Source organism: Delphinus delphis, chromosome 10 (assembly GCF_949987515.2).
Source record: "Delphinus delphis chromosome 10, mDelDel1.2, whole genome shotgun sequence".
Taxonomy (NCBI): Eukaryota; Metazoa; Chordata; class Mammalia; order Artiodactyla; family Delphinidae; genus Delphinus; species Delphinus delphis.
In genome coordinates, this window is record NC_082692.2 from 53,497,671 (window position 1) to 53,511,388 (window position 13,718).

The window sequence follows — 13,718 nt, forward strand, 5'->3', positions numbered from 1 at the left end:
CTTTTCATTAGATTACCCTGTTTAGTTGCTTCTGTTGACAAAATGCTCAGGCTAACTGGTCATTTCATCTGCCAAGACAAAAAGAAAAAAGTATCAAATGTTCAACACCAAGAAAACATATGCAAACAACTTAAGCACCCATCAATGAATGAATGGAAAAGAGAGATGTGGTATATGTATATAATGGAATACTACTCAGCCATAAAAAAGATAAAATCTTGTCATTTGAGACAACATGGATGGACCCTGAGAATATTATGCTAAGTGAATTGAGTCAGATGGAGAAGGACAAATACTACATGGTTTCACTTATATGTGGAATATAAAAAACAAAATAAATGAGCAAACAGGAACACACACGTAAATAGAAAGAACAGAGTAGTGGTTACCAGAGGGGAAGGGGGGCAGGGTTGAGGGTGAAATGGATAAAGGGGATCAACTGTATGGTGATGGATAGAAACTAAATTTTTGGTGGTGAGCATACTGTGGTGTATCCAGAGGTAGAAATATAAGGTTGTACACACGAAACACATAATATCGTAAATCAATGCTACCTCAATTAAAAAAAAAGTAAAGTGTTGTCGTTTACAAATACTGATGCAAGATACTATATTATTGCTAACTTTAATCACTCTGGGGATGAGAATGCCTTCCCTGCTTGGCCTCTGGTACTCACCTGTGAAGTGGCTTGAGTATTGGAGTCGCCTGTCTTGTGGGAGAGAAATTTCTTTCCCTGTGGAAGTTACCGCACCCACCCAAGCATGCAAATCATGTCAAGGATCCTGGGCAGAATCCCATTATGACTCTAAGGTACATTTCATTCCTTGTGTTTCTTTCTGTTGCCATTCTAGGATGCAAAGGGCTTGAAGACAGGAGCTGTCTTTAATGGGAACTGAACAGTGCCTAACTCCTGTGGATGTCTGTTGAATGTTGAATAACAGCAGTGATCATGTAATAAGGATGCCCAGCTCACTCGGGAGAGAATACCAAACAGCTTGGAAATTTCCTGTTGCTGACAGCATGGCCCAGGAGCATCTTGAGGTGAATTTAAAAACCTCAGCGGTTCAAATCACATTTCCCATAAGAAATCCATCTTCTAGCTTGGAGTAATTGTTCAGGTTATTGCTGGTTTACTGCGTGATTTGTTAGTCCTTGTTTGACTCTTCCAGGTCTGGAAGAAAGATATTGTGCTTTAATGATAAATAATCTCAAAAAGAGGGAAAAACATCCAAGCAGCTCCCTGGCCAGTACCTTTCTCTTTTTCCTCATCCAGTATTTTTTCCAACTGTTTCAGTTGTTCTGAAGTAAATTATTACTGTGTGAGCTCATTTAAAGAGCTGCCACAAGCTATTAAGAAAATAACCCTATTTCAGTTTTGAGTGAAAAGGAAAAGAAATTAGCTCCATTCAAGAATACATATATATTGTTTCACAGAACCAGAGTCTTTCTCTCTAGCATCAAAAAAAAAGGAACTACGTCCTTTTTATCCTCCCTGCTTTCCTCAATTCAGCCCCATCCTTATTCCATAGGATCCTGGAGGAAAGCTGTCAGAAGTGTTGGTTAAAAGCTTTCTGATGGGGACATTAATGATTGGTTTGGAAAGAGCCAGGGTCAGCGCTCTGCCTAGCACAGACATCTTCCCCTGGACAAGGGCCTCAGCATCACTGGGGCACTGCTGGGCTTGAGGTTCATGCACTTGCTCATTTTTGGTACCCTAAGTGCCACATGTTTTGCTGGGTGACCAAGATATAATAAATAAGACAAAATCCTGCCCTAAAATGACCTCACAGCAGATTAAGTAATTATGGGCTCCCCCTGGATGAGTATAATGACAGCAACAGACATGGCTCGGAGGTGGGTTGTGGGACCATGGCTCACGTCACCTGCTCGGTCTTAATGGGGTCATCAGAAGCTTTCTGGAGGAGGTGACACATGAGTTGCTTTCAAAGACAAATAGGAATTTTCCAGTTGTAGGAACAGCCAGGAAAAAGCCTTTCATTGCCACACCTTATTTGCTCTCTGCTCCTTGAACTTTAGGTAGAATTATTTTACCCCACACTTCCAAACCTTGTCAAAGTCCAAAGAGGGGCTCTTTTCATGGCCATTTCTGCTTCTCTGTGTCCACCACTAATTCTGTCGGCTGTCAGGTGCCTACAATGGAGCTGATGCTGGGTGCTTTGTAACATGTTATTTGTCTTAACTTTACCCCTATATTTACAGCTGAGGAGGCTGAAGTCACACAGCCAATAATTCAGGTAGCCTAGTCTGTTTAGTAAAATCTAAGCCCTTCCCACTCGGGTGTGTTGCAAATTAAAAAGAAGAAAAATTCTACATGGAAAGAATATTTCAGCCTGACATCTCCACTTTCTAGCATGAAAAACCTACAGCATATTTATGGTATTTACCTGAATAGATAAGTATCATTATTATTATTATTTTATATAAACAGTGCTGTTTGTTGTGCTTGGTTTTTGTTTTTCAGTATTGTCAGGCTTTGGAATGTACAATTTTATAACACATTTACATTTCTTACGAACAGATATTTCAGTGTTTCTGTGTTACTTGTCTGTGGGCACCAAAAAACTTGAACTCCTGAGCCAGTTGCTAGTAAACTTTAAGAAACACTGAGCTGGGCTCAGTATCAAGGCAGAAAGATTGGAGTATTCATAGTCTCCTGCCCCTAGGTAGACATAATGATACATGAAACCAGATTCTGAAGTGTCTGCTTAGAACTTTCTTTCCTCTTATGGTTGCACCAAAATTCAAAGGAGAATGTTAGGAAATTTTGAGCTGATCATTGTCCCTGGAGGCAAAGACTACTGACTGTATGAAAATCCTAGGGCTAGACTACATTTCCCAGCCTCCCCTGCAGTTCAGCGTGGTCATTTGACTGGGTTCTGGCCAGTGGGCTGTGGGAGTCAGTGATGTGCACCCCTGCCAGGTTTGGCACAAAAACTTCCCGTGCAAGTTCCTCCATGCTCTGCACCCTTTCCAACTGGAATAGAGGTGACTTTCAGGGTGACCTTGGAAGCCATGTGTTGAAGATACATGGTCAACTGTCTCCCTGAATGACAATGTGGAATAATCCATTCTCTGCCAAGAACTGTTATGTGAACATGGAGTAAACTTCTATTGTGCTTCTATTTTTTATTTTTAGACTTACTTGTTATAGTAGTTGGTGTTACTCTAAACGATATAGGCCATCATCCCTGGAGTCTTTATTGCCATAAACTTAATACCTGTGTCTTGAATCTTGCAGTTTCCACTGTAGAGAACTCAGTAGGGAGAGTTGGAGGACTTTGTGAGGCTTTAATTGGAAGGAAGGCATACAGGTTACGTTTATCAGGTCTGATCCCTGCATGTATCTGCTTTGTATGACTTGTCCCCTGAGGGCTCTACAGGCATGGGGAAGAATGTTCTGATTGTGATCTTTTCCCTTGGTTGCTTTATCAACATAGTTTTTTCTGCTGCAAGCTTTCTGACCACCAGGGCCTGCCATCTCTCTGTCTTTATTTCACCCTTCTTCTCTTGAAGAGTTGTCCATTGTAGTGCCTTCATTAGCTCTAACAGTTTTCAGAATTTTACTCAAGCAGGGTGAGGAGCTTTTAACTCTCAGAGTTCCTGAGTGAGAGCTCTGTCTGGAGCATAAGCAAAACCATTCCTTCCCTCACTCACATGTATCAGTGGAAGCTGCTGGCAGGAACCTGGTGTCAGTGAAATGCTTTTTTAAAAATACCAATTTAGGGCTTCCCTGGTGGCGCAGTTGGCTTCCCTGGTGGCGCAGTGGTTGAGAATCTGCCTGCCGATGCAGGGGATACGGGTTCGAGCCCTGGTCTGGGAAGATCCCACATGCTGCGGAGCAACTGGGCCCGTCAGCCACAACTACTGAGCCTGCGCGTCTGGAGCCTGTGCTTCGCAACAAGAGAGGCCGCGACAGTGAGAGGCCCACACACCGCGATGAAGAGTGGCTCCCGCTTGCCACAGCTAGAGAAAGCCCTCGCACAGAAACGAAGACCCAACACAGCCAAAAATAAATAAATAAATTAATTTAAAAAAATACCAATTTAGTGTTGAAAAATATTCATATATCCTGTCAGTGTTTCTAGAGATCTTCCCGAGTTGGAGGTTTGGAGACAATGTGTCTGGATAGATTTGGGGAACTGGGCTTTGTCTACCACTGCTGCTGTATCTGGAACCATATACAGAAGATAAGCTGGGAACATCTCTTGCTGGGTAAATCCAATTCTCACTTTATTAAAATGACACAGGGCATGACCCACAGGGTGTGTGCAGAGTGGTCCATGACCCTGTTACCACAGACTTCAGGGTCTGAGAACTAGGTTAAGTGCTTGCCTTCTCTGTGATTCTACGTTGTTATTTCCGTCTTATTCTTTCAGACGCGAGAGGGCTGAAGCAGGAAGGATGCCTGTGTATCACAGTAGCCCACAAATGGTACCTTCAAGATATGCCCCTCTTCATATTTCTGATGAAATGGATAGGGATAAGAGGACTCAGCAGTTGGGGATTTTGAAGGTGAGCATGTTTGATATTATGTATTTAGCGTTTATAACCATATTTCTAACTTAACTGAGACTGAATTGGATACAATTTTATATATTTCTGTAGGCAGAGGCACCTTCTTTTACTCTGCTGGACTTCCTGTTGTTGGCATATATTACAGAACATCCCATGATTTCTCAAATATTTACCATTAACCTATCGTTTATTATTATTTGGAAAGCCATCTGAGCATCTGTCTCCACTGAACTAGAATGCTTCTGCCACCATCTCAGAAGCACCAGTAATTGCCATGACACTTAGATGAGGTCATAGCTCTGTTGCCGTCTTTAAAAATACTATGTCTAAATAATTCCAACTTTCTAACCCCCACTGAAGTTCTCAATTTGATTATCCCCATTCAAAAACTCTCCCAGGGGAAATTGGGGTAGTTATCTCAATAAATTAGATCATCTTTCATTGTCTCAACTTCAAGTTGTATCAGTAACAACAAACCCCACTTAAAATTCAGACTGTACTTTTAACCTGACCGGGGATGAAAATATCTGTTGTATTTGCCATATAAAGGTTCCACTTGCCCCCTGAACACCTGGTGTTTAGCATTTGTTCTTTCTAAGTCTCTGGAGAAATGGAGAGAGTGGAGATCTCTTACTTGAATGAGTAACTCAGGGGAAACCTTATGCCAGATAGAACTTGATAATAGACAATATTAAATGTCTTTAATTCTGTCTTGATAATTTCTAATTGAAAAATTGTGTTGGTTTTCTTCTTGAGATCAGGTTGGCTTCATCATATTTGTAAGAAATCACCATCAGGAGGTAGATCTTTCATTTTTTAAGGTGGCTAGATGGTGTTCCCCGCCCCCCCCCCCCCCCCCCCCTCCGCTTGCCTGCCCTGTCCCAGGGCTAAGGACCTATAAGAGAGATTTTTACAAGGTCACTCAGGCCTGAGAAGCAGATGTTATTTTTAGCATAATCAAGTAGAGGAGGGGTGCTAACAGGGTGGTAATCCGCCCCGCAGCATGAGCTTCTCTGGTTGGGCTCAGGTCTCATTCCCAAATAGTGGCCCCTTCCCTCTTCCTTCAGGGCACAAGGTGGAGCTTCTCCCTCTTTTAAGGCAGCAACATCAGTGGGGACAGGTAGGGACTGTCCATCCATGTTGGAGACCAAAACCAAGAGAAGTGGGAAGAGAAAGGAGCACATAGTGCAGAGGGAAAGGGTGAGTCTATGAATGAGATCCTGTACCTGATAAGATGCTTTTGGCACCAAGGATAGCAACTCCCAAAAGATGAAGGAAGAAGGAAGCTTATTTCGTGGGGATGTGTTTGTGGTGTGTTTGTGACGTGTTCGTGATGGCGCCGGCTTCCTCAGTGTTTCTCGTGCCTTTCCCAATGCGCTGGCTTTGTCCTTAGACTGGTGGCCTGGTGGCTTCAGCAGCCCCAAGTCATCTAGACACCACAGCACCAGAGAAGGAGGACAGCCTTTTCTGTGCCTTTCTCTTTACACTGAGAAAACGTGTTTCTGAATCCCCAGGAGACTTACCTTATTCCTCTTTGGCTAGAGTTGAGTTAAATGCCGATTTCTTAGCTACTAGCCAATAAGGAGATGGAATTACCATGATCGGTTTAGACTAATTATTTGGAGTGAAGTGAATATTGGGGGATTAGTCACCATGACACTCAAGGTTCCATACCTGTGATGTCTCTTATTATCTCTTATATTTTATCTTATCAATTAGATAAATTGCACCTAGATATTTAAAACATTTAATAACTGGTATGTAATATAAAAATAAAAAATATAGTCCTTTTTATTTCTATAACTAAACACTATATACTATGTGTAAGCTAAACCATATCAATATATACTGTATCTGTATATTTATATTACATATTATACATACCTATTATGTAGTATAGAATATATTGTATGTACCATATTGTTACTATTTTTAGGATGTATATATATATACATATACACACACATATAATGTAAACTAAACTTTATATAATCTAAAAGCTTCTTTCACCACATCAATATAATTTCCTAGTTTTTTGTTGGCTTTTTGAAATTGTTGGTCTGCTCTTTTGCTGATGTAACATTCAGTAGCTAGATGGTGTTCGGTCAGAGCCATGGTTTGACAAGTGCTTCAGACTTCTCCAACATCTTTCCCATTACATTGATAGCCACCGGGAGGCTGGGCTTCTTGTCAGAACCTGAGTGGGGCCCATACCTTTGCTCCATCTTAGCGCTGAGCTCTCTAATGGTCTCCAGGCTTGACTCCTCACCTTCCCGTCTCCTCTTCCCTGCAGTTAGTCATTTGGTACCTGGGTGCTGGCCCCATTGCAGGTGCTGCCTCTGGGGTAGGGGTCCAAGGGGACAGGCAGAGAGGAGGAGGCAGGAGTCCAGGATGGCAGGTGCGGAGCAAGTTGGCTCTTCCTGGTTGCAAGAGTTGGACCTGGATCTTTGGTTGGCCTTTTCATGGAGGGGAGGGAACTCCAAAGGACCGTGTGCCCTGCCCACACCAGTCACAGGAGGGTGGGCACTGTTGGGAAGGAGGCAGCTGGCCGTGGTGCTCTCCACAAAGTGGAACAAAGGCAGAGGGGGAGAGACAAGGAAGAGGGACATGGACAAAAATGAAGGAGGAGCTGTGACTGTTGATGGGCTGTTTGGGTGGGCTCCATCTGACCCGGGGAGAGTGTCTTGGTGGGAGGGGTGGGTGGGGCGAGGTTCCCCTGCCCAGAGGTCACTTGATGGGGCCCAGGGGACTCACCTGGCCACTTGCTGGGGTGTCTGGCAGAGTTCCCTCCAAGACTGGTTCACAATGTCAGAGATGGCTGCTCCCCACTGTGGATGGGTCGTCAACTAAAGCAGAGCTGCCCAAAGCTCACCTGGGGGCCCTGCTCTGACATCTGACCACTCCCATTGGCCCTGGCCCTTCTTCAGCCAGAACCCGAGCCCAGTAGGGTTAGGTGTCTCTTCTAGGTGCATATAAATAGATCACCCCCAGCTTGGTTGAGTGGTCTCCATCTCCCACCCAAAGGCTTTTGAACCAGGAGTCACATTCTCAACTAATTAAAAAAGTAATAGGGCACTGCTGTGGATCTGTATCCAAAGTAGAAAAGCATTTTGATATTGCAGTCATGTGTGGTTTCTGAGATAAACCACATGTGTTAGAATTTACATTATTAATTAATCCTGCAGATATGGCAATTGTACTGTTTATTGGCCAATATAGAGGTATTTAAATATCAGAAGAGCTTACAATGGTGTGTACCCACTGAATACGAGGTATTGATTACATTTCTCCCCATCCCTAAAAGGTGGCTTCTGGAGGCAGGTGTTGAATTATCTACCTTGAACCTGAATAAAATGTTATTGAGTATTTGGGGGCTATGTGGGTTTTTTTATGATGGAGGGAGGGGATAGGCCACCTCCTTACCCTTTATCAGAGTAGCCACTCGGCTTTCTCCGGTGTGGAAGGAAGAGTCCTTAACCTGACTGCTGACCAGAAAACTGACACCTCCTGAGGGTTCCACTCCCTTCTCCTCCCTGCTTGTCATTCTGTTACACTTTTTTTTTTGTTTTTAAGTAACATATCGCCTCTGCTCGGGAACTCAAAAGTAGAGTGAACTGTGAAAATACATCCTGTAATTTATGGTCAATGTGCTTTGAAGGTGAAAAACACCCTCTAGTCATACAACGTTACTGTAGCTTCTGTCTGTCCTTTTATCCACTGTTCCCCCTACTTGCTAGCTGACTTGAGCCACCTGCAAAAAGATCTGAAGAGGGAAGGAGAAATGAAGAAGCACACTGGAAAAATTCATTTATTATTAACTTAAAACTCAAACTGACTTGCTTCCCCCAGGGCTGGAGACTACAATGGGAGCATGGAATTGGTCCAGTTAGCCTCAGACATTCGGAGAAAGAGATCAGTGTCATGGAAAAATCAGTGAACTGAGAGAGAAGAGCTGAATGCTCACTGTGGTCTTCTGAGTCCTTTAACTTCTCAGTGACTCAGTTCATATTTTGGACACCTTGTTCTCTCTCTTTGCTAGCTCCTACTTCTGGCCATTCTGTGGTTTTCGTTTCTACTTATCTCAAGGCTTCAGAATGTAACAGAAAATGCCTAGGACTGTGTATTGGTTAAAAACATCATCCCATAATTTTGTGTCTTAAAAGCCATGTTATTTAGTTGATAATTCTGTGAACTGTCCAGCTCCTCTGGCCTGGGCTGGCTCAGCTGGTCATGGCTGGCTCTCTCGTGCATCTGTTGTCACCTGGCAGGTCTGCTTGATAATCTACAGTGGGCTCCCTTGCGTGTCTAGTGATCGGCAGGCTGGCAGCCAGGGTCTGGATGCCTGTTGGCTGCGGTGCTCCCTGGGGTGCTTTGGTTCTCTTCCACATGACCTTTCATCCTCCAGCAGACTGTCTTGGACTGAATCACATGATGGTCTCTGGGTTCCAAGCTCAGCAGGTGGACAAGCCAGAATGCTCAAGCACTTTTCACACCTCTGATTATATCATCTTTGCTAATGTCCAGTTGGCCAAAGCAAATCACATGGCCAATTGAGATTCAAAGGGAGAAGAAATAGGTTTTATTTTTTGATGAGAGGGAAGGAATTTATGACCATTTTTGCAATCTATCACAGACTGTATTTTGAGACATCTGAAAAAAAATGATGACAGTGGCAGATAACAATTATGAGTGTTTACTATGGCCCAGACACTACACTAATCACTGAATTTACATGATCTCATGATACTTGACCTCATCAGTCCTGCATCTTTGGTGCTTCCCTGGTGGCTCAGTGGTTGAGAGTCCGCCTGCCGATGCAGGGGACACGGGTTTGTGCCCCAGTCCGGGAAGATCCCACATGCCACGGAGCGGCTAGGCCCGTGAGCCATGGCTGCCGAGCCTGCGCGTCCGGAGCCTGTGCTCCGCAACGGGAGAGGCCACAGCAGTGAGAGGCCCACGTACCGCAAAAAAAAAAAAGAAAGAAAGAAAGAAAGTAACTATATTAGAACGCTGCTTTGCTTTACATAGCAGATGTGGTACAGAAATATTTCTTGTAAATAGAAGTTTTTGTGGCTTGAATTATATTTTCAGCACAATAGGGGAGTTGGCTATTTCAAGGAACCCTGTCGTGAGTCTTTTTTGAAAGTAAAGAGTCCTTTTGTAACATCCCAGATCACCTCCTGGTTTAGCTGCTTGGCAGGTCAAAGTAAAGGGATTTGAAAATACAGATGATGTAGAAAGGGCTCCGACCTTGGACTTGAACTGCCCAAGATTCAAATCTTACTGGCTGTGTGATCTCAGGCAAATACGTTAATTTCCCTAAGCCCTACTTAAAAAAAATTTTTTTTATAAAATAAGGTTAATAGAGATCTACATCCGTTGGGCTATTGGGAGGATTACATGACAAGGGGAAAAAATATAAAGGGCCAGATAATTTACAGAAGTTCAATAAATGAGTACGATGTTTTCTTCCACATTATCAGATGTTAGATTTTGTGTAACTACATAGCCTGTCATTTCCCACCATGGATAAGAACCTTTTGAAATATTTGTTTTCCAGTTTTGAAATTAGCTTGGCTTGGTTCCCTTTGTCTGTTCTTCCAAAGTCTTGACTTAAAGCTTTATAGCCATTTTCATTCCTTGATCAAATTCAAGAGGGTGGATGAGGAAATGAATTCATAGCTCTGTAGATAAAAAGAGCTTTACTAAACTAATTTAATAAATTCGCTGAGAATAAGTCAGGTGCTGCCTAACACAGTCTGCAACATTACCTTTTAACCTGATCCGCAGAGAACAGGAAAACAATTAGCAAACTGGGAAGCCATCTCAGAGTGTCTGTGGGCCACCAACCACAGGGTGGCCATTGGAGTGATTGCCACCAACTTCGGGGTCACTGGGTGGATGTGCAGTGTCAGCACAGAACCCTGACTTGGGATGGCCAATCTTCCAGGGCTGTGACAGCATCGCAAGGAATTTATAGCTGGTGAATTACAAAAGCAGCTCTAATTAGCCCCGAGAGGCAATAGTATAAGCACTACTGAGAACATTGCAGACTCATATTTGTTTCCTTCTCAGGATTTTATATGAGAACCTGGTAATGAATGTTCTTTAACAATAGGAGCTGAGGGACCTTAGCTCTAATAGCCCTCCTGAGGATACAGCCTTCTTTATTTGCAATCCTGCAAAGATCAGTGGGATACTATTGTTAAGCCTTGAAATCGCCCCCCAATTTGCATTGTGGCTTAAATCAGAAGGGAGGAGCAGAGGGGAAGAATTTTTCCTTAACCCCTGCCCCCTCCCCACGCAGTAATAAACAGTAAATAATCTAGCACTCATAGGTTTCGTAATGTTTTTCGAAGGACTGGCACATTTTTAAAAGGAGTTTCAGGCACAAAGGGTTTTCTTGTTTGTTTGTTAGTTTGTTTTTAATAAAGAATAATAATGTCTCTCTGACACTCACAGGTTAAGGTACTGTTTCTGAAGTCAGGGTTGCTTTGGCCAGATGTTGTCACTGGTTCCCTTGGCCTGCTTTTTCTATGTCTCGGGGAAAAGGTACTCATAGATTAATCCTCTGGTTGACATTTGGGGGGTGGCTCAAAAAATTCCTCCCTCTTCCCTTGCTCCACTCAGGAAATATATAGGAGCCTTATATGGAACAGTCACTGTTCTAGGTGCTGAACACATAGCGGGGAACCCAGTAGGTTTGGATGTAAGATCACTCCTGGGTCTTCTCTGAAATCTGAGCCCTTCAGTGTTGTGGATTATGGCTAGAAATCCAGACAGGTAGTTGTAGGAATCTTTACAGGTAACAGTGGAGGTTCAGCCATATCCCCATGATTGTGCTTCCTGAATCAGGTGAAAGTTCAGGATGAGGCAGCTACAGGGAGGAATTAGGTGCTGTTTTCCTCATCTTGTAATACAGTCATAATGGATTTCAATTTGGGCAGTCCAAAAAGGATAGGAAAAAATAAATCATCATTTTCATGGCAGTTTGGTTCTGAACCAAACATGTTCGCCCATCCCTGATGGAGGCTGATGTGGAGAACCACCAGCCCACTTCATCCAGGAGATGGTCCAGCTTCACTGACCTTCTGTGGCCTACTTAGGAGCTTACTGAAGTACTGATTCCTGGGCCCCATCCAGGAACTTCTGAGTCATCGTATCCAGGGAAGGGGCTGAACTTCTGACTTTTTAATAAAAACTCCTCTGATGCAGTTTTTGGCTAAACATCTCAGGCAGGCCCATGTGGCTTATATGTTCCATATTGGATCCCTCCATCCTTCTGGCAAGAGCATCTCACTTCCTTTTGGAGAACCACTCTCCTCATTCTGTGGAGTAAAGAAGAGTATGATAGTTGGTCATATGCCCTTAGCTCATCCAGTCAGATGTGCTAAGAGTGAGGTAAGGATAGGAAAAATCTTTTGGAGCCCACTGATTCTGCAGTGGTACTCTGACCAGCTGGTGTTAACTTCTGTTGCCTAAATCCTCAGAGCTTCTCTGGTCCCAGCTTTTGTCCAAGTTCAGTCCTTCAGCCATGTCTTGTATTGTGAACCTTCACAAAGTCTTTAAATACATTTTTGAGGGCCTAAGTTAGCCAGAATTGTTCTGCTGGTATAACCAAAGAAGCAGGAAGGACATGAAATCTTGGCATGGAATTGGTGTTCTGGCTTTTGCTGGATGTCACATTTAGAAGAGAAATGAGGGTCTTTCCTCTGCATGGTCCACGAAGGGAAAGCCTACCCTGCCTTCCACCTCCACCCCAAGGGGAGTAATGTGCTGCTTCTCTCTCCTTCAGCTCAGGCAACTATGTTGAGAATATTTTTCTATGTATCTGTTTCTCCTTCTAAGCTCTGAGGACAAGAACTGTGTCTTACTTTTGTCTGTGGTTCCAGGGACTAGTGAAGCGCTTGGAATATAGAAAACTACATGTGTGGCTGTGAGATGGGATTATATTCTGAACCTCAGCAGTGATGCAGGAGCTGGGCCTTGTTTGGGACCCAGCCTTCATTGTGAGCCCCACCTAGGTGTTTGGGACCTGTTTATCTCTACCTTTACCCAGTCCTGTTCTTGCTAAGAAAAAATAATTAAGTTTAGCTGCCTCCAGTTGGGCCGTTATCCTTAGTTTTTAAAGTCCAGAGATCTTTTTTTAAAAAAATTTATTTATTTGGCTGTGCTGGGTCTTCATTGCAGCACACAGGGTTTTCATTGCCGCTGTGGGATCTTTAGTTGCGGCATGCAGGATCTTTAATTGTGGCATGTGAACTCCTAGTTGCGGCATGTAGGATCTAATTCCCTAACCAGAGATTGAACCTGGGCCCTCTGCATTGGGAGCTCAGAGTCTTAGCCACTGGACTACCAGGGAAGTCCCAAAAGTCCAGCGATCTTTCATTTGCTTAGGAATTCGTATGTTTCTTAGATTAATTTCTTATATCTGGGACCACATTTTATTTTCTGCTCCTCCTGAGTCTATTCTATGCAAATGGCATGATAGACAAAAGAAATGTATTTATCTCTAATCTCTCAAGGACCTCAAGAAATAAAAGTTTCCAGTTAGCATTCTTTCCTTGGCAGCCCCACTTTGTGATTAAAGAGCTTCATTGGCTTTGGAAAGTTTTAGAATTAAAACCGAGTGCTAACAGAGACCCAGGGGCAAGACCTCATGAATGGAGGCCAGAAAGGAAAGCAGGCAAAACAGATGGAGCCAATGAAAGCGGTGGGAGGAGGCCGCTGTTCTGGAGAGACAAGGGAGGACGAAAATAGCCCACTGAGACCATTTGCTCTCCCTCAAGTGGAGTCAGTGGCCAGTTCCACAGAGTTGGTGTCGTCTGAGAATCAGGAAATTCCAGGGGGCTTGTCTTTCTTCCTGCTTTGTGAAATGACACTGAATAAATCCAGGAATCTTGCTTTGTAACTCCTTTCTCTATAAACTCACTTCATGGCCTAGATGTGCACTGAAATATTGTATTGAAAGCAGCCATGTAGGTTATCAGAGGTCAGCTTAGTAGTATGGAGAGGTGGAATGTGACTGGCTAGATGTCAGGAGATGAACTTTGTCCCCTGTCTACCTATCTGGTTTATTTCATGCTGCACCACCGCTCACCCCTCTGCTCCAGCTTATCGCTGCTCTGCGTTGTACTGGGCTCTCTCACATCCATGCCTTTGCACCATTACTCTCTCTGCCT